Raw genomic sequence first — 23,593 nt, 5'->3', positions numbered from 1 at the left:
AAATTGGATTTTTATGACAAATGTATTATATTTAGAATAGCATCTGATATATAAGCATTTCATAATTATAAGAATCTTTTCCTATATTTATTTTTAATTGCAATGCACATATAGAAAGAAATTTGCAACTTACTTCAAATAAGCATAAAAACTAAATTTAACAGAATAACCCTACAAGAATGAAGTTCATTAAGTTGGGCAAGAGTACATTAAGTGTAAATAACATGGAAAGCAATAATAATAAAACAGATGTGGTAAAACACTGACATAGATAAATGTGTTTGTCTTCCTGTATTGGACACAACTTTCCAATCTGAGCATACCACTCCTCTCTAGATTTCAGAATATTAAAAAATCTAAATGGAGCTTATTGGCAGTTCAATGGGTACAGTTTCCGAGCTTCTGTTTTTTTGTGCTTTTTTCTATGTTTTTAAAACTCTCTAATACAACAGAAATAGTGCCAGAGAGAAAAGATTATGTATTTCCAGTCAAAAAGCTACTTAATAGTGACCCGGGAACTAAAACTCAGAGATAATTTCAATTCAATCAACTGTTATGGACTGCGTGTCAAGTATGTGTCAGATATCATAATAGGCACTGGGGATAAAATGATGAAGAAAACACATTTCTGTGTTTCCTAAATTTCAGTGGTTTGTTGCCTAACTTTGAAGAATAATACCATTTCCTGGAGAATTCACTAATGCATATCAGCAGCTGTGACTTCTGAGAAACCTACAATAAATAAATCTATCTGCTACCTATCACTGTCTTTCAAACTTATTTGACAATGAGACTTTTCCTGTGTAACATCTACAACAAATTTACTACCTAACACATTTCTATCTATTCATTCATTTTATCCTACCCTGTTTATTTCTTCTCCCCATGGGATGATTTTTAATTTTAAAAATTTTAATTAGACATCTAACAGAGTTTTGAAACCCCTGCCATCTGTAGGAACTGATGTTAGCCAGTAACGTGGAAAGAAAAGATGAAAAAGGAATGTAACAAAAGTTTATTTTGGCAAAGAAAATAATGATTATGATGATTTTATATTGCTGCAAATCTCTTTATTACACATTAAAACTGCAAAATTGGACTGACTGGCGCTCCTTCAAGTAACCCTATTATATGCTTTTCATATTTGACTTCTTAGTAGGCATTGATTTAAAGAATGGGTGTCTCTGCCAAAGGCACTTTGAAAACCATAGCATGTATTCTGTCCGTCCATCTTCACAAGGTGATGTGAGGTAGATGAATGACTGGCATGAGACCATGCTGCTATAAAGTGGTGGATCTGGAACTCAACTCTACTCATGAAGCAATTTAAGTAAGATAGATACGCTGAATTCTGACTATTAATTTCAATTTTGAAATAATCTCCCAAAGTGCTAGGCTAAAGATTTATATTTGTATTAATTATCTCTGAGAAAAGAAAGCAAATTTGAAGTGAAATTTCAAAAACTAAAGGGTTCAAATTATTTTCAAGCGTTTTAAGAGTCCCATTTCCAGTACTGACATCTTCATGCAAACAATTAAACTGAGATTATAAATTATTCCCTTCAGTAAGGCTGATCTGAAGAGAGATCCTACTCAGAGACATTTGTCAGCAGTTGTTATACATTATTATAAGAACTGCCTTAATGAAACAAGCTCTTTCCACACGTATTTCTATCAGTTACAAGAATAAAATAAATTTTTTTGGAACGCAATGTTGTCCTTCCTGACATTGGCATCAAGAGGTCAAGGATGAATCTTAAATATTTTTATCTTCAGATATAGCACTTCAGGGAAGTATCACTGATGAGTCTGCATGTTGAAAAGGTGTCCCATTTATGGGGGCTTCCCTGATGGTCCAGTGGGTAAATAATCTGCCTGAAATGCAGGAGACACAGGAGATGCAGGTTCGACTTGTGGGTCAGGAAGATCCCCTAGGGGAGGGCATGGCAATGCACTCTAGTATTCTTGAGTGGAGAGAGGAGCCTGGTGGGCTACAGTCCATGGGGTCACAGAAGAGTCAGACATAACTTAGCTGGTAAACAACAACAAATCCCATTTTAGAGTCTAGTTGTTTCCTTTTCCTGATAAACTGAACTTACTTAAGTGTCTTACTATTTTTGAGATCAATTTGCAATGAAAACTTATAGAACTATATCATTCATAATTTCTTGTCTCTTTCTCAGAGCAATGTATCACTTCCATAATGCCTATCATTTGATTTGTGCTTAATAATTGAAGAGGAGCTCAGCCATAAAAAAAAAAAAAGGATGAAATAATGCCATTTGCAGCAAGTAGGGGCTTACCAGGTGGCTCAGTGGTGAAGAATCCACCTGCAAAGGCAGGCGACTCAGGTTCAATCCCTGGTCAGGACGATCCCCTGGAGAAGGAGACGCAACCCCTTCCAGTATCCTTGCCTGGGAAGATCCATGGACAGAGGAGTCTGGCAGGCTACTGTCCATGAAGTCACAGGGTCGGACATGACTGAGGGATTGAACATGGACACACAGGTGCAACTAGAGATGCTCATACTAAGTGAAGTCGGTCAGAGAGAGAAGGACAAGTACCATATGATATCACTTACATGCAGAATCTAAGATACAGCACAAATGAACCAACCTACAAAACAGATACAGACTCATAAACATAGAGAAGAAACTTGTGGGTACCCAGGGGGAGCAGGGTGGGGGAGGGAATGGACTGGGAAGTCAGGTATAGCACATATAAGCTATTACATTAGGAATGGATACACAATGTCCACTGCTTAGTGCAGTGAACTATATTCAGTACATTATGATAAACCATAATGGAAAAGAATATTAAAGAAGAATGCCAATATATGTATAACTGAATCACAGCAGAAATTAGCACATTGTAAATCAACTATACTTCAATAAAAATAAATCAAAAAATTGAAGAGTTGCTATTACTATGTCGCACATAAAATATAATAATAGCAAAATAAAGTGCGAAAAGTAGACTTCTGGATAGAATTAGCATTCTTAGTCTAGCATCCCAATTTGCACACTGTTCATTTTTCTGTCACATCACCTGTGAATTTTATTATGTTGGTATGTTCACTTCTCTTGTCTCTCAGAATGTTTGTAGTCATATGATTCCTTCTAAGTAAACATACTATCTTTTACCCCTGTAACTCTCTAATTGCACTCCATCTCTGTGTACTGTAAAAATTAATGAAAATAAATAAGACATATTTGTTCTTTTTTTTTTTTTAAGAGAGCATCAGAAAAGGAGACTAGTCAATGAAAATGCATGATGTTTAAATGATATAAGGATATGGTCAATTTGGGCTTCCTCACAGTATAGCAATCTTGCAGTACCTACTTGTCATGCGACAGCTGGTTTACCCCAGAGCAAGCATTCCAAACAATGGGAAATGGGAGCTGATACTCTCCTGGAATTGGCACAGTGTCACTTCTATTACATTTTCTGACTCTACAGTCACAGGGCAAACTCAAGTTCAAGGAGAGAGGAAATAAACTCCACCTTTCAATGCAGAGAGTGAGAAAGAAGCTGCTGCCATCATTAGTTTCCCACAGACAATTTAACCTGTACCCTCACTAATGAAATTCTCCCAGTTTGACAGACTGTTTGATTTGACAATTAATGAAAAATTTTTTAAAGGAAAAGCAAACAAAACACTGCACAGCAGTCATAATTACATATTCATTTGCATTCTTGTTCTTGATCACTACATATAAAAGAAACAATCTATCAAGGAAATAAACCATCTCTGTAATTGTTTTCTGAGATGAGAATCAATGAGTTTACACTTAGTCACAAAACAAATGCACTGCCTTTTCTTGCAGATAATTAAACACCAATTTGTGGAGAGAAAATTGCAGACAAAGGATTCTGAGCACTATCCATGACTCGTTATTAATAAAAAAGTTGAGATAGGACCTGTGACTGGTCTGTGATGACAGAAAGATAGCTACTCCTCCTCATAAAACTGTGAGATTACCTTGCTAAGCATTTATTTCAGGGTCTGGGAAAGAATGTTCTTGTAACATAGGTCTGTATGTAGAGCAGAATAAACGCTTTGAATACTCATTGAAAGGAGGGATAAATACAGAAAAATCTATGTCAAATGAATCTATTCTTAACTCTAAAATATGTTATCTTTTTCACTCTTTACAAAGTAGAACTTATAATTCAGTGTTGCTTTCTGAATGTCAAAAGTGGTGGGGAATAAATCATGTAACAGAAAATTCTTAAGAGACCATCTAAGTTGTTTTGGCTTTTGGGTGGATAAACTTGAGAAGAGAGGCATAATAGGAGAGGTACTTACCTTTACTGGAACCATGGGATAAATGCTAACTGGTAACAGGTGAGTTAAATAAGAGGCCCTTCACCATGAAATGTTATTCTAACTTTAAAAAAGAAATTTATATAAAAAAAATAGACTTACAGATATAGAAAACAGCAAAAAAAGCAAACAAACAAACAAAAGCTTGCATTCTTGTTCTTGATCACTACATATATAAGAAACAATCTATCAAGGAAATAAACCATCTCTGTAATTGTTAGGAGGTTGTCTCCTTTTTGGATCCCCCATACATAGAGACTGGTGGTCTCTTGAGGAATATACTCCATGAATACATTAGTCATTCCTTTCCTCCTAGTTTTATACAAGCTAGAATCTAGATTTAGCTTGGCTTTACAACAAAACAGCGATCTCCAATCAAGAAATTCTTCTCTCATTTTCTCTTTCACTTTAGGAAGCCCTGTTTGCCGTGTATGGATATAATGGTTTTCCCAAAGAATCTTTACTATTTACTATTTTGTTCTCAAGTTTCATTCATCTCCTTCTTCCTTTTGTTATTACCCATAGGAATTTAAGGCTGTCTAAACTACCCTGATTTTTCCCTGTGATGAAGGACCCTCCTACCAACATCTGAATTCTGCACAGTATCTATTAGAGTGTATTATTACTACATAAAGGCTCAATGATTATTTGCAGCTTTATGCTGTGGTTGACTTGCCATAAAGAACAATTACTTCCTGGTGACAAGTATTGCCCCCAGAGCAATTACATTTTAGCAACCGTGGACCTAAACACAAATGGTAAACAAGTTTATTAGATGCTGAACAATAAAAGTGAATGTCATTTAGTCACAGTTTTACTTTTTCAGCTAACCCAGGTCTTAGGATCCAAAGGTAGTTGTAACACTATATTGCAGATTTGACTCTGTGCACAATGACCAACAGAAAGCAATGCCATAGCTGTTCAATTTAACAGTATCATTCTTGATGGTAATTAACATAAAAAGTGAACTAGCTTTTTAAGAGACAACATCCAGGGCATCTGATTTTCTATATATATATATATTTCTCTTTAAACTCTAAGATCATTAAATAATTGGATTACTCAATTTTTAAAAAATAAAAAAATGACATATTAACTTTGTTTATAATGAGAGTAGAAGACACTAAGAAGTCTCCTCAACACACTTAAAGGAAATTTTCACCTTTGCTACATTTTTTACCACACTGGCTCATCTTTTAGTAAAATTTAAAATAGCTTAACAAAGAATAATATTTAACATTTTCTTTAGTTATTTGAACATACATTTTCAGAACTGAATTATAATGATAGCATTCCAAATAAATTTTCCAAATAAGTTATAGATGCTAATGTAAAGGTAATGATTATTTGAGTAAAAATAAGTGAATAAATAAAAACTAACATTGTAAATTCAGTGGAAAAAAAAAAGAATAATAGAAACCTGCACTTAAATTTCACCTGATAGTGGGTTATGTAACACTTATGGGTACACAGCTACACAGAAGCAAAAAAACCCCAACAATTCATATTAGGTATATGTGTGTGTTGTGTTCAATCACTAAGTTGTATCAGACTCGTTGTGACCCCATGGGCTGCAGCATTCCAGGCTTCCCTGTCCTTCACTATCTCTTGGAGTTTGCTCAAATTCTTGTCCATTGAGGCAGACTCAGGATCTAATTAACATGCTTTCAGGGAACTGAAGATAATATTCCCTTATTTAATAGAGTTAAATTAACTTCTTTACATAATATGTTAAAAATTCTCTTTCTAGTACTCAGATTTTAATGAAATGCAGATCACTGCTAATCTTCATGTTAAATAACATCTGGGATTGTTCTTTTGCTGAGTAAATTGGGTTAAAATATTGCATTTTTATTCCTAGCTTAATAGCTTAAAGAAGTTTTAAACATTTAATTATTAACAATGACAAGAAAGAATTGGAGTGATTACTTAGATGGTTTAAGGATTTAAAAGTTCTCTCTTCTGAGTCAAGTTCATATTGAGCATAAACCAGGTCTAACTAGCCCTCCCAAAATTTAGCCAGTGTTCGACTTTGCTTGAAAGAAACTACAGTAATACAGCATACATTAAATGTAGCATTATTTGAGGAAATCATTCACGTAGTAATATAAGTTTTGTAGGAAAAATATCAACTGATAGGTGTTAGGGTTAATAAATTCACTTTTTAAAAGTAATAGATCAAGCCTAATGATTCACTCATTCAACAAGTACTTGCTATACACCGGTCCTGCGGAGTTCACTGTTCTAGGCACTGGGAAGCAAAATGCTCATGTTCTACCAGAAGCAAAGACACATGCATGAATACAGATTTTTTAAAAAGACAAATGATTATTTAAAAATAAATGAATTAAAAGAGTTATATACTGATTGGTGGTGGAGGCGATGTATGTTGGTAAATGCTTAATAATCAGCTCTCAAAAAACAAAAAAACAGACAAAGCCCCCAGTTGCAGTATTTGCTGTTTTCGGTGGGGTAAATTAACCCAAACATGATTTCAAGCTACAAGGTAACACCTTTGAATATCAAGTTGGAAAGAGATGTGTATCATCAGTCCTAGTGAACTATCCTGGGAAAGCCCAGCATAATGTGATGAAGCTACTTCAGACTCAACAGCTCTCTCTCAGAAAATGACACTTAAAGCTTTTTTTTTTTTCTTTTTTAATGCTCTGCAAACATTGTCTTTTTTCCCCCTTTTATATTTATTTCAAATTTTCTAACTGGAGGGTAATTGCTTTACAATGTTACGTTGCTTTGACTAACCAGAAGAAAAGACATGCGTTGAGCTACAGGATCTGCATTCCAAGCAGAGAAAACAGCCAGTGTCAAGTCCCAAAGCCAGTCCAAGCTCCAAGTGATGGTAGAACAAAAAGAAGACCAATGAGTCTGGACTGTAAGGAGCAAAGGAAAGATACAGCTGAAGCCTTTATGTTGAGCCTCATAATGTAGGGTAAGAAATGCAGTTGTAAAGTCTGGAAAATCTCCACCATATTGTCTTGATTAAAACTTGTGCTTTCATGCTATACTGTCTATAGTTACAGTCAGAAAAAGGGAAGGAGAGACCTTAGCTGTTTGATGATGGAAGGAATATGAGAAAATGTTTGGGAATTAGGCTGAATAAAAGTTTGACATTTATAACTATCATCATAATATTACTAATTGTGCTGTCCCACTTAACACAAAATTTGTTTTAGGCAAGATTTATTGTTTCTGCTTTTATTTTCTACAGCAGAGTCCTACTGTCTTTCACGTTATCACTACTGTCATTTCTGAAAAGTGATTCTATCCTATCAAAATGACATCATCTAAAATGACTTCCTGAGAGCTTGACCTAAGAGATTACATATAAAACAAATGTTTTCTAAATTGTGGCAATGGTAGCTCATAACAGCAGGCATTAGATGCTATGGACATAATGTCTGGCAAATAAAATGTTATGGATTCCAAGGGAACTGTAGTTATTTCTAACTCTATTCAAAACTGTTCTGTAACTCTAGATAGAATTTCCCTGGGCTATAGAAAAGCACAGATGGTATTAATGTTTATTAGACCCACAAAGGTTGCTTTTAAAAATGTATCTGAAACACACTGAAGTTCTGCCAATTGAGCCAGAAGAGGAAGGTCAGAGACAACAATGCAAAGTAGACTCGCACTGTGGGTGGGAGAAAATAAAAACATTTCTCTTAACAAAGTCTAAGGGTGGAAGTTTGTTAACAACACAGGAAACATTCATTTATTTGGGGCTAAATGATCAACTCAGTTACATATTGTGTTTATGAATTCAGTGGACTGAGTATGTAGAGTTTGTCAGATTGAAAGTAGAATAGCAAGGTACTACACCTTTATAGTCTAGTGGAGAAAACCCATGAATAAACAAACAAGGAAACAAAAATCCTAGCGAATGTGGTCAGTTCTCAATAGAAGCGTGACAGTATGTGACAGAAGCACAGAGAAGGAGCAGCAACTGAGGTTTGAGAAAGACCACAACCAAGAGATCAACCCTTCACTGAAATATGAATAGGAATTTGCCACTAAGAGGGTGGAAGGAGGAGTCCCACATAAACCTTTGAAAGCTTCAGGATGGTCAACATAGAAACTTCTTGCAAGAATAAAGAGGAGTGATGTTTACGGAGTTTAAAAATAATTTGGATTAGCACTGTATGCCTCGTTAAGAGTCTGAGTTTTATCTCTCTTGGCTTTGAGGATTAAGCAGAAGCCTTTTCTCTTTAATAATAGTTTCCTTCAAAAGAGCCTAAGTTGAACACGTTTTAAAATAGTGCAGCTTTTAAAAAATAAATGAGCAGAACACAATCTCAGTATGAAGTCTCATATACCTGTGTAACCAAATAACACTGCCCAAACTAGAAAATTAACACTGGCACAATACTGGTAGCTAGACTACAGACCTGATGCAGATGTCATCAGCTTTTATCAGCCCTATTTCATCTCTCAGTGTACAGTGCTACAGAATTCTATCAGATATACAGATAACCGCCACTGTAATCAGGATACAAAACTGTTCCATCACCATAAAGAAACTCCCTCATGTTTTTCCTTAATAGTCACACTCTCCATCATAACCCCGAGTGATCATTGATTTGTCCTTCATCATTACAATTTGTCACTTTCAGACTTTCCTATAAATGGAATCATATAGTAGGCAATCTTTTGTGATTGGCCTTTTATCCACTTATCATACAGCCTTGAGGTATACCCAAGCTGTGTGTCTCCATAGTTCCTTTTTATTGCTAACATGTATTCTGTTGTACTGATGTACCATGGTGTGTTTATCCATTTAATTATTAAAGGAAAATTGGACTATGCTAGTTTGGGGCAGCTATGAATATCTGTGTACAGGTTTTTCTAATTACATGTGAAAATAACTTTTAATTTCTTTGAGATAAATACCCAAGAATGTGATTGCTGCCTCATATGGTAAGTGTATAGTTAACTTTATAAAAGACTATTAAACTATTTTTTCAGAATTGAGACACTGATTTATATTCTCAGCAGCAAGGTAGAGAAGATCCAACTGTCCTTCATCCTTGCCAGCACTTGCTATTGTCAATATGTTCTCCTATTCTAATAAATGTGGAGTAGTACGTTGTTGTATGTTATCCACAAGACGGCAGAGTGGAAGGAAGGGCACTCATTTTCTCTTGCGAGAACTCCAAAATTGCAAGTAACCACTGAACCATCGACAGGACAATGCTGGATCCCACCAAAATAAGATACCCCATGTCCAAGGGCAAAGGAGAAGCCCCAACAAGACAGTAGGAGGGGTGAAATCACATTTAGAACCAAACCCCATAACCGCCAGAGAAGCTTGGAGGGCTCGAGCAAAAGCTTGTGAGCACCAGGACCCAGAAGAAAGGAGCAGTGACCCCACAGGAGGCTGAGCCAGACTTGCCTGTGAGTGTCCAGATGCCTCCGGCAGATGTGTGACAGTGACATCCCGTGGGGTCAGGGGCACTGAATACAACACTCCTGGCATAAGTCCTTTTGAACGAGGTCACCATTACCCCTACTATAGTTTGGCCTCAGGCCAAAATAGAGAGAGAGAACACACCCCTACCCATCAAAAGAAAATTAAAGATTTACTGAGCATGGCCCCGCCTATCAAAGCAAGACCCAGATTCCCCCACAGCTAGTCCCTCCCATCAGGAAGCTTCCATAAGCCTCTCATCCCTATCCAGCAGAGGGCAGACAGAATGTAAACCACAGTTACAGAAAACTAACCAAACTGATCACTTGGATCACAGCCTTGTCTGACTCAATGAAACTATGAGACATGCCACCCAATGTATGGGCACCCAAGGATAGGTCATTGTGGAGAGTTCTGACAAAACGTGGTCCCCTAGAGAGGGGAATGGCAAACCACTTCAGTATTCTTGCCTTGAGAACCCCATGAACAGCATGAAGAGGCAAAAGGATAGGACACTGAAAGATGAACTCCCCAGGTCGGTAGGTGCCCATTATGTTACCAGAGAAGAGTGGAAATATAGCTCCAGAAAGAACTAAGAGGCTGAGCCAAAGTGAAAACAACTTCCAGTTGTGGTTGTGACAGGTGACAGAATTAAGTCTGATGATATAAAGAACAATACTGCATAGGAACCTGGAATGTTAGGCCCACGAATCAAGGTAAATTGGAAGTGGACAAACAGGAGATGGCAAGAGTGAACATCAACATATTTTGGAATAAGTGAACTAAAATTCACCAGAATGGGCAAATTTAAATCAGATGACCATTTTATCTACTACTGAGGCAAAGAATCCCTTGGAGAAATGGACTAGCCCTCATCGCCAACAAAAGAGCCCAAAACACAGTGCTTGGGTGCAATCTCAAAAATGACACAATGATCTCTGTTCATTTCCAAGGCAAACAATTCAGCATCACAGTAATCCAAGTCTATGCCCCAACCACTAATGCCAAAGAAGCTAAATGGTTCTAAGAAGACCTAAAAGACCTTCTAGAACTAACATCAGAAAAGAGATGTCCTTCTCAGCAAAGGGGACTGGAATGCAAAAGTAGCAAGTCAAGAGATACATGGAGTAACAAAGTTTGGCCTTGGAGTAGAAAATTAAGCCAGGCAAAGGCTAACAGAGTTTTACCAAGAGAACACACTGCTCATAGCAAACACCCTCTTCCAACAACACAAGAGAAGCCTCTACACGTGGACTTCACCAGATGGGCAACACCGAAATCAGACTGATTGTATTCTCTGCAGCCAAAGATGGAGAAGCTCTATACAGTCAGCAAAAACAAGACCGGGAGTTGACTGTGGCTCAGATCATGAACTTCTTACTGCAAAATTCAGACTTAAATTGAAGAAAGTAGGGAAAGCCATTAGATCATTTAGGTATGACCTAAATCAAATCCCTTAAGACTGTACAGTGGAAGTGATAAAGAGATTCAAGGGATCACGTCTGATAGAATACCTGAAGAACTTGGCCAGAGGTTTGCCACATTGTATAGGAGGCGGTGATCAAAACCGTCCTCAAGACAAAGAAATGCAAAAAGGTAAAATGGTTGAACGATGAGGACTTACAAATAGCTGAGAAAACAGTAGCAGTGAAAGGCAAAGGAAAAAAGGAAAGATATACCTATCTGAATTCAGAGTTCCAAAGAATAGCAAGGAGAGATAAGAAAGCCTTCCTCAGTGATCAATGCAAAGAAATAGAGGAAAACAACAGAATGGAAGAGGCAAGAGCTCTTCCAGAAAATGAGAGACACCAAGGGAATATTTCATGCAAAGATGAGCACAATAAAGGACAGAAACATTATGGACCTAACAGAAGCAGAATAGATTAAGATGAGGTGGCAAGAACATGCAGAAGCACTATACAAAAAAGATCTTTGCAACCCAGATAACCACAATGGTGTGATCACTCACCTAGAGCCAAACATCCTGAAGTGTGAAGTCAAATGGGCCTGGGAAGCAACCCCACGAACAAAAGTAGTGGAGGTGATGGAATTCCAGCTGAGCTATTTCAAATCCTAAAAGATGATGCTGTGAAAGTGTTGTACTCAACATGCCAGCAAATTTGGAAAACTCAGCAGTGGCCACAGGACTGGAAAAGGTCAGTTTTCATTCCAATCCCAAAGAAAGGCAATGCCAAAGAATGCTCAAACTACTGCACAATAGCACTCATCTCACATGCTAGCAAAGTCATGCTCAAAATTCTCCAAGCTAGACTTCAACAATACATGAACCAAGAACTTCCTGATATTCAAGATGGATTTAGAAAAGGCAGAGGAACCAGAGATCGAGTTGCCAACATCCAGGATCATAGAAAAAGAACAGAATTCCAGAAAATCATCTACTTCTGCTTCATTGGCTATGCTAAACGTTTGACTATGTGGATCACAACAAACTGGAAAATTCTTCAAGAGATGGGAATACTAGATCACCTTTCCTGTCTCCTGAGAAATCTGTATGCAGGTCAAGAAGCAACAGTTAGAATGGGACATGGAACCACAGACTGTTTCCAAATTGAGAAAGGAGTACATCTAACCTGTATATTGTCACCTTCATTATTTAACTTATATGCAGGGTACATCATGTGAAATGCTGGGCTGGATAAAGTAAAAGCTGGAATCAAGATTGCTGGGAGAAATATCAACAACCTCAGATATGCCGATGTCACCACTCTTATGGCAGAAAGCGAATTAGAACTAAAGAGTCTCTTGATGAATTTGAAAGAGGAAAGTGAAAACTCTGGCTTAAAACTCAACATTCAAAAAACTAAGATTATGGCATCTGGTCCCATCACTTCACTGCAAATATATGGAGAAAAAATGTAAACAGTGACAGACCTTATTTTCTTGGGCTCAAAAATGATTGCAGATGGTGACTGCAGCCATGAAATTAAAAGACAGTTGCTTTTTGGAAGAAAAGCTATGACCAACCTAGATAGCATATTAAAAAGCATAGATGTTACTGAAAAAGGTCTGTCTAGTCAAAGCTATGGTTTTACCAGTAGTCACAAATGGATGTAAGAGTTGGGTTATAAAGAAAGATGAGTGCCGAAAAATTGATGCTTTTGAACTGTGGTGTTGGAGAAGACTCTTGAGAGTCCCTTGGATTGCAAGGAGATCAAACCAGTCAATCATAAAGGAAATCAACCCTGAATATTCACTGGAAGGACTGATGCTGAAGCTCTAATACTTTGGCCACCTGATTCGAAGAACTGACTCATTGGAAAAGACCCTGATACTGGGAAAGATAGAAGGCAGGAAGAGAAAGGGATGACTGAGGCTGAGATGGTTGGATGCATCACTGACTTGATGGACATGTTTAAGCAAGCTGTGGGAGTTGGCGATGGACAGGGAAGCCTGGCACACGGCAGTCCATGGGATCACAAAGAGTCGGACACGACTGAGTGACTGATCTGAACTGATGTTACTGTAGTTTAATTTGCATTTCCCTAATGGCTAACAATTGTGCATCAGAAACCTTTAAACATACTAAAATGATGTCAACATATAATGGTTAAGTAATTTGGGGAGCTATCTAGAGGATAGAATGAAATTTCCAGGGATGGAAGGCTAAGGGAAAACTGACAATAGGGGATAGGGAGACAAGCTGGATGTTCAGATGATGTCCAGTATGAGACAAAGTTTACCTAAAATAAAGCAGTGACAAAGGGCAGGAAAGGGAGAGATCTGCTTTGAGAAGCATTCGAAAGTAGGATCAAAAGGACTTATGAGAATGATAAAGAAAGCAGTCAATGATAATTCTAAGATTTTAAACTATAAATAGTGAGTAGATATTAAATAAGCATAATTAAAAATAATGTAGAGAAAACAGCTTGGAGGGAGAAAAAAGTTTAGAGATTTTTTTTTTGGCCATATTAATATTGAGTCATTTATAGAGCATACCAAAATATCTGGCTAATTGAGTGGTGAAAAATATGATTCAAAGTGATCACATTGTATGACAGAAAAACAAAGATCTGTTATATTAAGTAGAGTATTTTTCTCAAAATTATTTTCAGAATGTTTTTAGGAAAACTGCTGATAATTAACCTCTGATCCATAGACTAGTTCACACTGAGAGCAAGACCAAATCCAAAGCCATTTTAACTTTTAGAAACTAATGCGAACAATTCTTTCGAAGAAAACTGTAATATGACAATAACTGAAGGGGAATTAGAAAGCCAGTAATGATTGAAGAGTTTCCCCAGATTAACAGAAGCCTGGGTACTCTGTCAAAAGAATGGATGACATTTGTTTTTCTACTCACTGTGTACTTTGTCATGGGCTGGAGAAATCATTAAAGACCACCAATATAACAAATCATCTCTCAAAATCTACAGCCACCACTGTTGCATTTTTTTCACTGTAAGATAATGATTATATATACATACATGCATATATATGATATAGTTCTATGAAATTCTATCACATAATATATATTACACACAAAAAATAATCATATTACTGCTTCCCCTATGGCTCAGTGGTAAAGAATCTGCTTATAATGCAGGAGATGCAGGTTTGATCCCTCAGTTGGGAAGATCCCCTGGAGAAGGAAATGGCAACCCACTCCAGTATTCTTGCCTGGAGAATCCAATGAACAGAGGATCCTAGTGGGCTATAATTCATGGGGGGTCTCAAAGAGTCAGACACACTTTAACAACTAAGAGCAATAAATTATGCAGCATACCTGGGTACGGCATAAGCCCTCTTGGAGGAGGGAGCCATTAACCCCACCACAGAGCTACCAGAACTTACAGCGGACTGAGCAAACAGACTCTTGAAGGGCACAAACAGAACTGTGCACACGAGGACCCAGAAGAAAGGAGCAGTGAGCACAAGAGACTGGCCCAGGCTTGCCCGTGAGCGTCCAGGAGTCTCCAGCAGAGGCATGGGTTGGCAGTGGCCTGGTTTAAGGCTGGGGGCATGGCATCCAGTCCCATCACTTCATGGCAAATAGATGGGGAAACAATGGAAACACAGACTTCATTTTTTTGGGCTCCAAACTCACTGCAGATGGTGACTGCATCCATGAAATTAAAAGATGCTTGCTCCTTGGAAGAAAAGCTATGACCAACCTAGACAGCATATTAAAAAGCAGAGACATTACTTTGCCAACAAAGGTCTGTCTAAGTCAAAGCTATGGTTTTTCCAGTAGTCATGTATGGACATGAGAGTTGCACCATAAAGAAAGCTGAGTGTCAAAGAATTGATGTTTTTGAACTGTGGTGTTGGAGAAGACTCTTGAGAGTCCCTTGGACTGTAGGGAGATCCAACCAGTCAATCCTAAAGGAAATCAGTCCTGGATATTCATTGGAAAGACTGATACTGAAGCTCCAATACTTTGGCTACCTAATGAGAAGGACTGATTCATTGGAAAAGACCCTGATGCTGGGAAAGATTGAAATTGGGAGGAGAAGGGAGCAACAGAGGATGAGATGGTTGGATGACATCACTGACTTGATGGACATGAGCTTGAGCAAGCTCCGGGGCTTGGTGATGGACAGGGCAGCCTGGTGTGCTGCAGTCACAAAGAGTCGGACATGACTAAGTGACTGAACTGAACTTAATTGAAACAGTAGATAAGCCATGAAGTAAAATATTTAACATATTATTTCATCTGATTCTCCTAACAACCCTCTCTTGCAGCTTGGAAAGAAAAGTAATATCCCGATTTTAAAGATTAAGAAAATCCTGGAAACCATGAAGAATATACATGACATTGGGTATGGAAGACATTTTTTCTTCCTCCCAATAGTTTAACTTCCTTTTTTCTATACTAGTCTGAGAAATGCAATCTTTCCTCATAACTATCTGATCTTGGTAAGTCTTCTTGAATCACAAACACTTGATTAAAGAGCAAATGTAATCCATATTTATGTTGTTATAAAAAAAAGATGAAAATCTATAAAGTACTGTGATCATATTTAGAAAAACTTCAATCAAACTGTTCTTCCAATGCCTAAATATGCTGATAGTGCAAAGAAACAGATGTCTGGTTTTATTCCATTGCCAGTGATATAGGAAAAGAAAATTATTAATAAGCATAAATGTTCCTGAAATTGAAAGACATGGAATATATATAAATGAGTACACTTTGTCACTTCCTAAGAAAACTCAAGAAAATAATATGAAAAATAATCATATAATGAATAAAAATATTAAACATCAGTGATAAATTTAAAAAATTATTGGCAAAGTAAGGGTGGGAAATGTTATATCCAAATAAAACAATGAACACATACACAAAAAGGAGAAATTAACAAAATCTATCAAAGATATTCACTCTGGAGAAATTCTTTTTTTTTTAAATCATAATTAAAATATAAAAGAAGAAACAATGACCACTGAAAATAGAATACAAAATAATAAATAAAGGCTGTGGTAAAGTAAGGAATTCCCAAGAAAAATATCAATGATACTTGCAAAAGGGATACTTCATGTGACAGGGAAAAACTCCTCTGTTATACAGCATGTATGTTAGGACAGCAAACTGAAAATTGACTTAACTATAGTTTATTCATGCAAAAGAAGCTTATAGATTTCAGAAACAGAATGATTCAACTTGTGGTTAAGAAATGTATCAAAAGAAGTGGGACTTTCTATTGGTGTGGGAACCGCAACTAAGGAAATGGAGGACAACTATTCTGACTGAACAGAAGTCCCAGCTCTCTAAAACTGCCCCTAGCACAATTGAGAAGTGGTATTCCAACAAAATGTAAAGTGCTTTCAGATATATTGACCAAGTGTTTATTTTTTTGAGAGCATTTTTTAAAGACCACAAACAAGAGGAAATGAAACAAGTACTAAGGATAGAAAATGTATTCTTCCCTAAAAGCTTGTACGATAGTACCACTGTTGTTAATTTATAAATACTTAAGTCACACACAAGTTTGTAGAGATTAAACAGATAAGAACTGTTCATCTAAGGAGCTACAAAAAAGCAAAGAAGAAACTGCACGTAGCACCCTTTAATGAAAATGCAAAACTTTGAGGAGCCCCTGCTGTTAAAAAAAAAACAACTAAGAAGTTCAATAATGGTAAAATTTTGAATTGAACTATAGTTTATCAGTAGAATGCAAAAGTATGTAATGTAGCTATTAGACTTTATACCGGCATGAACTATATCAGTATAGTCTCTCAGTCATGTCTGACTCTTTGCAACCCCATGAACTAGCCCACCAGGCTCCTCTGTCCATGGGAATACTGCAGTGGATTTTTCAGGCACATTTGAATGAATGAATATTAAATGAATATTAAAGCACATTCATTTTTTCCTCCAGTGCACAAAGTTTTACACTGAAGTGTTTATTCAGGAAATATGTATCTATATTCAAATGGATATTTAACAAATGCTCTCAAAATACTGGAGCTTTAGGTGATAACATATAGACAGGTCAGTTAGAAATCACTGACAAAATGATTCAAATACTATAGAAATCCTATATTTATTTATTTAACAAAGAAGTTGAGTGTGTAAACACAGTATCCACTGAAAGTAAGTCAACTTTAATACAGGACTATTTGGGCAAAAAAGCCACATATGTTTCCTTTCATGATTTACTGAAGAAAACTACAAAGAAGTTTGAAAAAGTCATAAAACCAATTCATTAAAAATGATATGAACTTATACGAACCAATAAGTAGGGAACAGTTGCTGCTTCTGTTGATTACTGACACTCTGGGAATAAGGCAATTAAAACTACGAAATGGGTCGTAGTCTGTTAGAAGACAGAGGAAAACAGCAGAATGTGAGGGGAGCTAGCTATGGGACAATGGCAAGTCCAAGAGCATCTGAAGAGCGCTACTTTTGTCTTTTTTAAAAATTAAAATATTAACATTCCACCGTATTGTCACTCCTATCACTTGAGCTAGCGTATAGAAGTATTTTAAAATTGGAAACCAGTATGTATATATAAAATGTTGGTATTATTTTTTTATATAGATTTAGACTTAAGATATGAGCTCTTTCTTCTTCCTCTGATAGAAAGCATAGCTATCATTTTAGTTTCACCTTCATATGTTTACTAAGTTTTACTAGCAAAACAATGCATTGTGAAAGTTTTTGGCACTGTGCTTGATCCAAAGCAGACACTCCCTAAAATATCCATCACATCTAAGATTTGTTTTAGAATTCAATTGGAATCTTCTGAAATAAAGGAGCTTTAAGAATGAGAATCAGGCATGTTTACTGCAAAGAATTATGATTTCATTTTCAAACAAATCAACCAAATCTATCTTATCAAGAGTTGTGCTACTTACGGACAAAGCATATCTAAATGAAACCAAAGATAAATCTGCTCTTTTTTAGAACCCAGAGAAATTAATAACAGAGGACTGGCACCATAAAGACCATGGATAATATGGAGATTAATAGAAAAAAGATATGGGACAGTAGCTAGGAAGAAGCCAGAGGATGGAGAGGTAAAAGGAAAGCTGTGCCTCCATAGGTCAAGTAAAGTAAAACTGAAATAAAATCTGGTGATTTTAATCCCTATGCCCAATTAATGTAGCAAGTTCCCAGGGGAATATATATTCAAGTGGGGCCGGGGGGCACAGAACAGTATCAATCTATTGAGCATCAATCTTTTTGCCCCAATTGGGCAAACAACATGCATGGATACACAGATTAGTTCTTAGGGGGAAAAATGTAACTCTTTAAAATTTGTCCCATATTATTCAAATTCCTTGTAGATGAGTAAGCATTTCAGTAGAAGACAGTAGTACAACCACAGTTGCTCTTTAGGTAGGAATCTGTCAACTGCAAGTCTTTTTCCATGTGACTACTTTCTGTTTCTGAATATAATTTTTTCACATTACACAAAAACCTTAGAATACATACACAGGAGAGAAACAAAAATGAAAAAGGCCAATCTATCCATGGAAAGAAGTTAAGAGATACAGTTTTGGGATTTACCTAGAAATTCTGCTTTCATTTTCCACATGTGATCATAAATTCTTCTGTTTGTGTTTTCTCAAGGAAGTGTATTTGGTAATAAATTTTCTTAAATAGATTTACGTCAGATATTCCACAAAGACTATAATTCTATCATTTTATGAAATATGCAAACTTTCTGAAAATGAGTTTTATTTTTATGTATGATTCTAAGATATGATTAAAAGAAAAACATCTCATGAATGGAAATGATGGAATTTAGGATTTAATAAAATTCATATATGTGAATTTGGAGACACATACATATATATAACTTAATAGAAAATTACAGAATAAAATATGTACTGTGATGATAACGGTGGTTACCATAAAAGATTAGAATACAGATTTTAAATAGGAAGACACTGACTCATTGGAAAAGACCCTGGTGCTGGGAAAGATTAAAGGCAGGAAGAGAATGGGACAACAGAGGATGAGATGGTTGGATGGCATCACCGACTCCATGGACAAGAGTTTGAGAAAGCTCTGGGAGATGGTGAAGGACAGGGAAGCCTGGCATGCTGCAGCCTATGGGGTCACAAAGAGTCGGACATGACTGAGTAACAACAATGATGTAGGGGTACACTTTTCAATCTATATAATTCCGCATTGTTTAAGCTGTAGCATTTAAACATTGCTTGTGTAATTTTTTTTAAAAAAGAAAGTGGTTCATCTGTTTCTTTGTCTGGAGAATTATCTAACACAGAAAGTGCTGCATAAGATAGGAGAGAGATCACTGACCTTTTGTTCTAACATACATATATATATATACATACACTGTGTATGTATGTAGTCCCTTCTAAATAGAAATAACTAGTAACATATGCATGGGAAATAAGCTGGTGTATTTTGAATGTTCTTAAGATTTGACTTGCAAAATAAACAAGGATAAGCCAACAGTGAAAAAGAAGTAAATCTAATAAGTCAGCACTAAATAGGGGTGAACAAGTTGAGGTATTTGTATTTCATCTGCACTGTCATCCTCACATTTAAAATTTTCTTCCTCAACAGTTTAGTGTAAGTTATTTACTTAATGATGGAATGATGAAATGCAAAAGGGGTTTCCAGGAAGATGAAATGGCATAGGCTGCATTTTTAATAGGTTGTCTGTGTGTTCATGTAGTCTGTAATGCTTTCCTCTGATGATACAAATTTCAGTGTTTTAGGAAATGTCAGAGCTCTGTCCATTCCACCTCACAAACTCCAGGCTCCATCACCAACCTACCATACGTGTAAACCATCTGTTTGCCATATTTTGGCTGTGTCTGAACATATTCACAAAGAGGCCATCTGTTCCCTTCTTTTAAATATCTATTTACAGTACTTTTTCTCTTATCTACTTTACAACTTGTTTTTTTTTTTTGCATAAGTCAAAATTCAATTATATGGTCACATGTGAGCATGTCATTTACTCAGGAGGAGGAGTCTTAGATGAACTCCTGGTTGATCCAAAGGGCATGGATAATACTGGCGGACTGAAAACATCCAAAAATGAGAGATGGGGACACTAAGATAAAAGTTTCACAAAGCATAAAATCAATAATAGATCTGAGATTCTCTGGAGAATTTTGGGTACATGATTTCTGAAAGGCTGTCATTTCACCACATACAAGAACAATATATGAATTTGTATCAAAATTTATTTCTGCCATCTGTAACATATGCCAATTGCAATCGTGCAGTTTATAGGAAGCATATACTTTCAGTTGAAAATTTAACAAAAAAAGGAAAGAAAGGCATGAATAAATGATTAGGACCTATAATAGGCATTTGCGTAATTCTGGGGCAAGTGTTTAGGAAAGGCCTACCGAAGGAAATTCCTAAGGTTAAATATGAAGAAACTTTTAATGTGAGGGGGTGTTTGCTAAATGTAGACACTATGATGGACATAAAAAACAGAAATATTAAAGGCGCTGAACTCTTTATTTTCTCTGCTTCCCTGTAAGCACAACACCAGCATAAGAATTCTGTAGATAAATGGTGTTTCCAACTGTGTGGGAAGCTTAGAGTTGAGAGATTATAATAGAGGCAACAGATTCAGATGCCATTATCACCAGTTCTTTTTGTTTACAGATAAAAATAAAAAGCCAAAAGAAATTTACCAAAAGTCCCATATGTGGATGTATATGTATACAGAAGATCAGAGTTTCATATATATTTACATGTATACTTTTACAAACCTCATGATAAATACATTTATAACTTTAATCTATAAATTTCTACTTCCAAATTGTATTTATGATAAAAGACATGAACAAGTCAAGAAAAAATGAAGTGTATTTAACAAACATTATTAAATTTAGATAGCAACACTTCTAAGAAGATTTTGGTGTAATAGACAGATACATGCATAGATATGCAGATGGAGAGATAGCGAACAAATTGAACATGATAAATATTAATAGGCAGAAAAAAATTAACCCAAAATGTAAAAAAGTTGTTGCATTAAAAAACAAATATATATTACAGCATACTAACACATATATATGGAATTTAGAAAGATGGTAATGATAACCCTATATGCAAAACAGAAAAAGAGACTCAGATGTATAGAACAGACTTGTGGACTCTGTGGGAGAAGGCGAGGGTGGGATGTTTCAAGAGAACAGCATCGAAACATGTATAGTATCTAAGGTGAAACAGATCACCAGCCCAGGATGGATGCATGAGACAAGTGCTCAGGCCTGGTGCACTGGGAAGACCCAGAGGGATTGAGTGGAGAGGGAGGTGGGAGGGGGGACCGGGATGGGGAATACATGTAAACCCATGGCTAATTCATTTCAATGTATGACAAAAACCACTGCAATGTTGTAAAGTAATTAGCCTCCAACTAATAAAAATAAATGGAAAAAAAAAAAACCAAATATACCAACCATTATAGTTGCTGTGACAGAGTATAAAGAAGTCTGAATCAAAACTTTCTAGGTGCCCAAAGTGAGAATTTTATTAAATATGAAAAGAAACACGTGTTTCTTCGGAAGGAAAATTTGTTGCTCTTTTTTTTAGCACTTGTTTTTGAGATACATTTCTTACATTGAGTTATTTATAGATAAAGAACATTTTTTCCCTTCTAGAAAACTCTAGACCAGTGGCCCATAATCAGTCTGCAACAGTACATCACACTAAACCATTTTATTAATACAAGCAGGCTCCAAACTTCACCTTTCGATAAGGTAGCCAATTCCAACCAGAAATCTCAATGCAGCTATGTACACACATGAATCTTGCTACATGGTAAATCTGCATCTAACATTCTGGGTCTAGAGCAGCCTCTTCCTCCATCTGCCTAGAGCAGACATATTTTTTTTTTCATTCATTTTTAGAGAAAAATGAAGCTCAGTGATGAGTATTTTTGTGGTGCAATCAAAGTATGAAAACTCTGCACTCCTGTCTCCAAGCCCCCAGCAGCAAGCACTCTGTAACACACTCTTGGCCGCCGAAGAATCTACCCTCCCTGCTCTTGTTGCGGGGTTCCTTTGCTCAGTGGGTGTGGTCCTTATGGAATACTGATGAGATGGTTTAAGCCCTAACAATGGATATGAATTTTAGCAAATTCTGGGAGATGGTGAAGGACAGGGAAGCCTGGCATGCTGCAGTCCATGGTGTCTCAAAGAGTCAGACACAACTAAGTGAGTAAACAAAAACAAAACTTCTGTAGAATGAACCTGATTCTTGAGAAACCATGATGTTCCTGCCAAGGCGATCCAAGGTAATGCAGGTATCTTTGGGACTTTTCTCTGCCACCTTGTCCCTCACCCTTGTTCCCTTCTTCACACACCAGGCCAACTGTAAAAGGCGAGGGTGGGGGACAGTTCAGTGCCTTTCCTCTGCCCTTAGCATGCAAAGGGGTAAGATCATAGGAAACTCCTACTTCTGAAATGAGTCACTTGTCCTCTATAGTCCTTTCAATGTCCAGACACTTGAGGTTTTCAGGAGTGATTTGTTTGCTATGTTCATTCTGAGCACTACAAAGGGTATTTTTCAGAACTTGGAAAAAATGAAACATTTAGTTTACTCTGCTTGTGAACATTATCAGGGAAGCAAGAAACAGTCCTTGAAAGCACCTGATCCCTGATATAGTATAAAAAGCAATTTTTGCTAAGTTTGAGACAACATACTCTTAGAAGGATGTCTTTCTGGGAAACCATTGCACATTCATCAGGGTTGTGAACCAGTTGCTGCCAGGGAATGATAAGACTTAATATAAAAGCACACTTGTGTTAAAGAAATATCCTGCATGCTAGAAATGAAAAGAAATTTTCACCATGACTTGTACAAGAGAACATGGACAGTAAAGAGCTCTTAGTTCTCTCTAACAACAACAAACAGAACTTTCAATAACTGTGCTCCTCTCTGCTGCACAAATTCAGGACAGTGGAAAGGAAACCCAGTGTTACAACCCACAGCGCAGTGTGAAGGTTGAAGAGTAAATCCGAGGGGCAAAGGAAAGATGTCAAATCAGGAAAGGTGACCCAACACGTAAGGTCAACTAGGTTTGAGAAAGATGGGGTCAAACAGAGTTAAAATTTTTTCTTTTCTGTGGGATTTCTGAAAGTCTTTAAATGCTAATGTGATTTATGACTCCTCCAGGAAGAGGGAAAAAGTGTGTGGAGCATGCCAAATGTAGTTACCACGGAAACGTCTGCTTTTGTAGAACACCTTGAGAGAGGAGCGTCCCATTGGACACACTTTGGAAATTGTGGTCCCTCATAAATAACGAGGCAACCATTGTTACCTTAAATATTAAATTAATTTTGCCTGGAGAGATACGATCTTTTTTTAAAAATTTTAAATTGAAGGATAATTGCTTTACAGAATTTTGTTGTTTTCTGTCAAATAGCAACATGAATCAGTT

This window comes from Odocoileus virginianus, chromosome 26 (genome assembly GCF_023699985.2).
Source record: "Odocoileus virginianus isolate 20LAN1187 ecotype Illinois chromosome 26, Ovbor_1.2, whole genome shotgun sequence".
Lineage (NCBI taxonomy): Eukaryota > Metazoa > Chordata > Mammalia > Artiodactyla > Cervidae > Odocoileus > Odocoileus virginianus.
The sequence above is the reverse complement of the archived record's forward strand: the minus strand, read 5'-3'. Positions refer to the sequence as shown.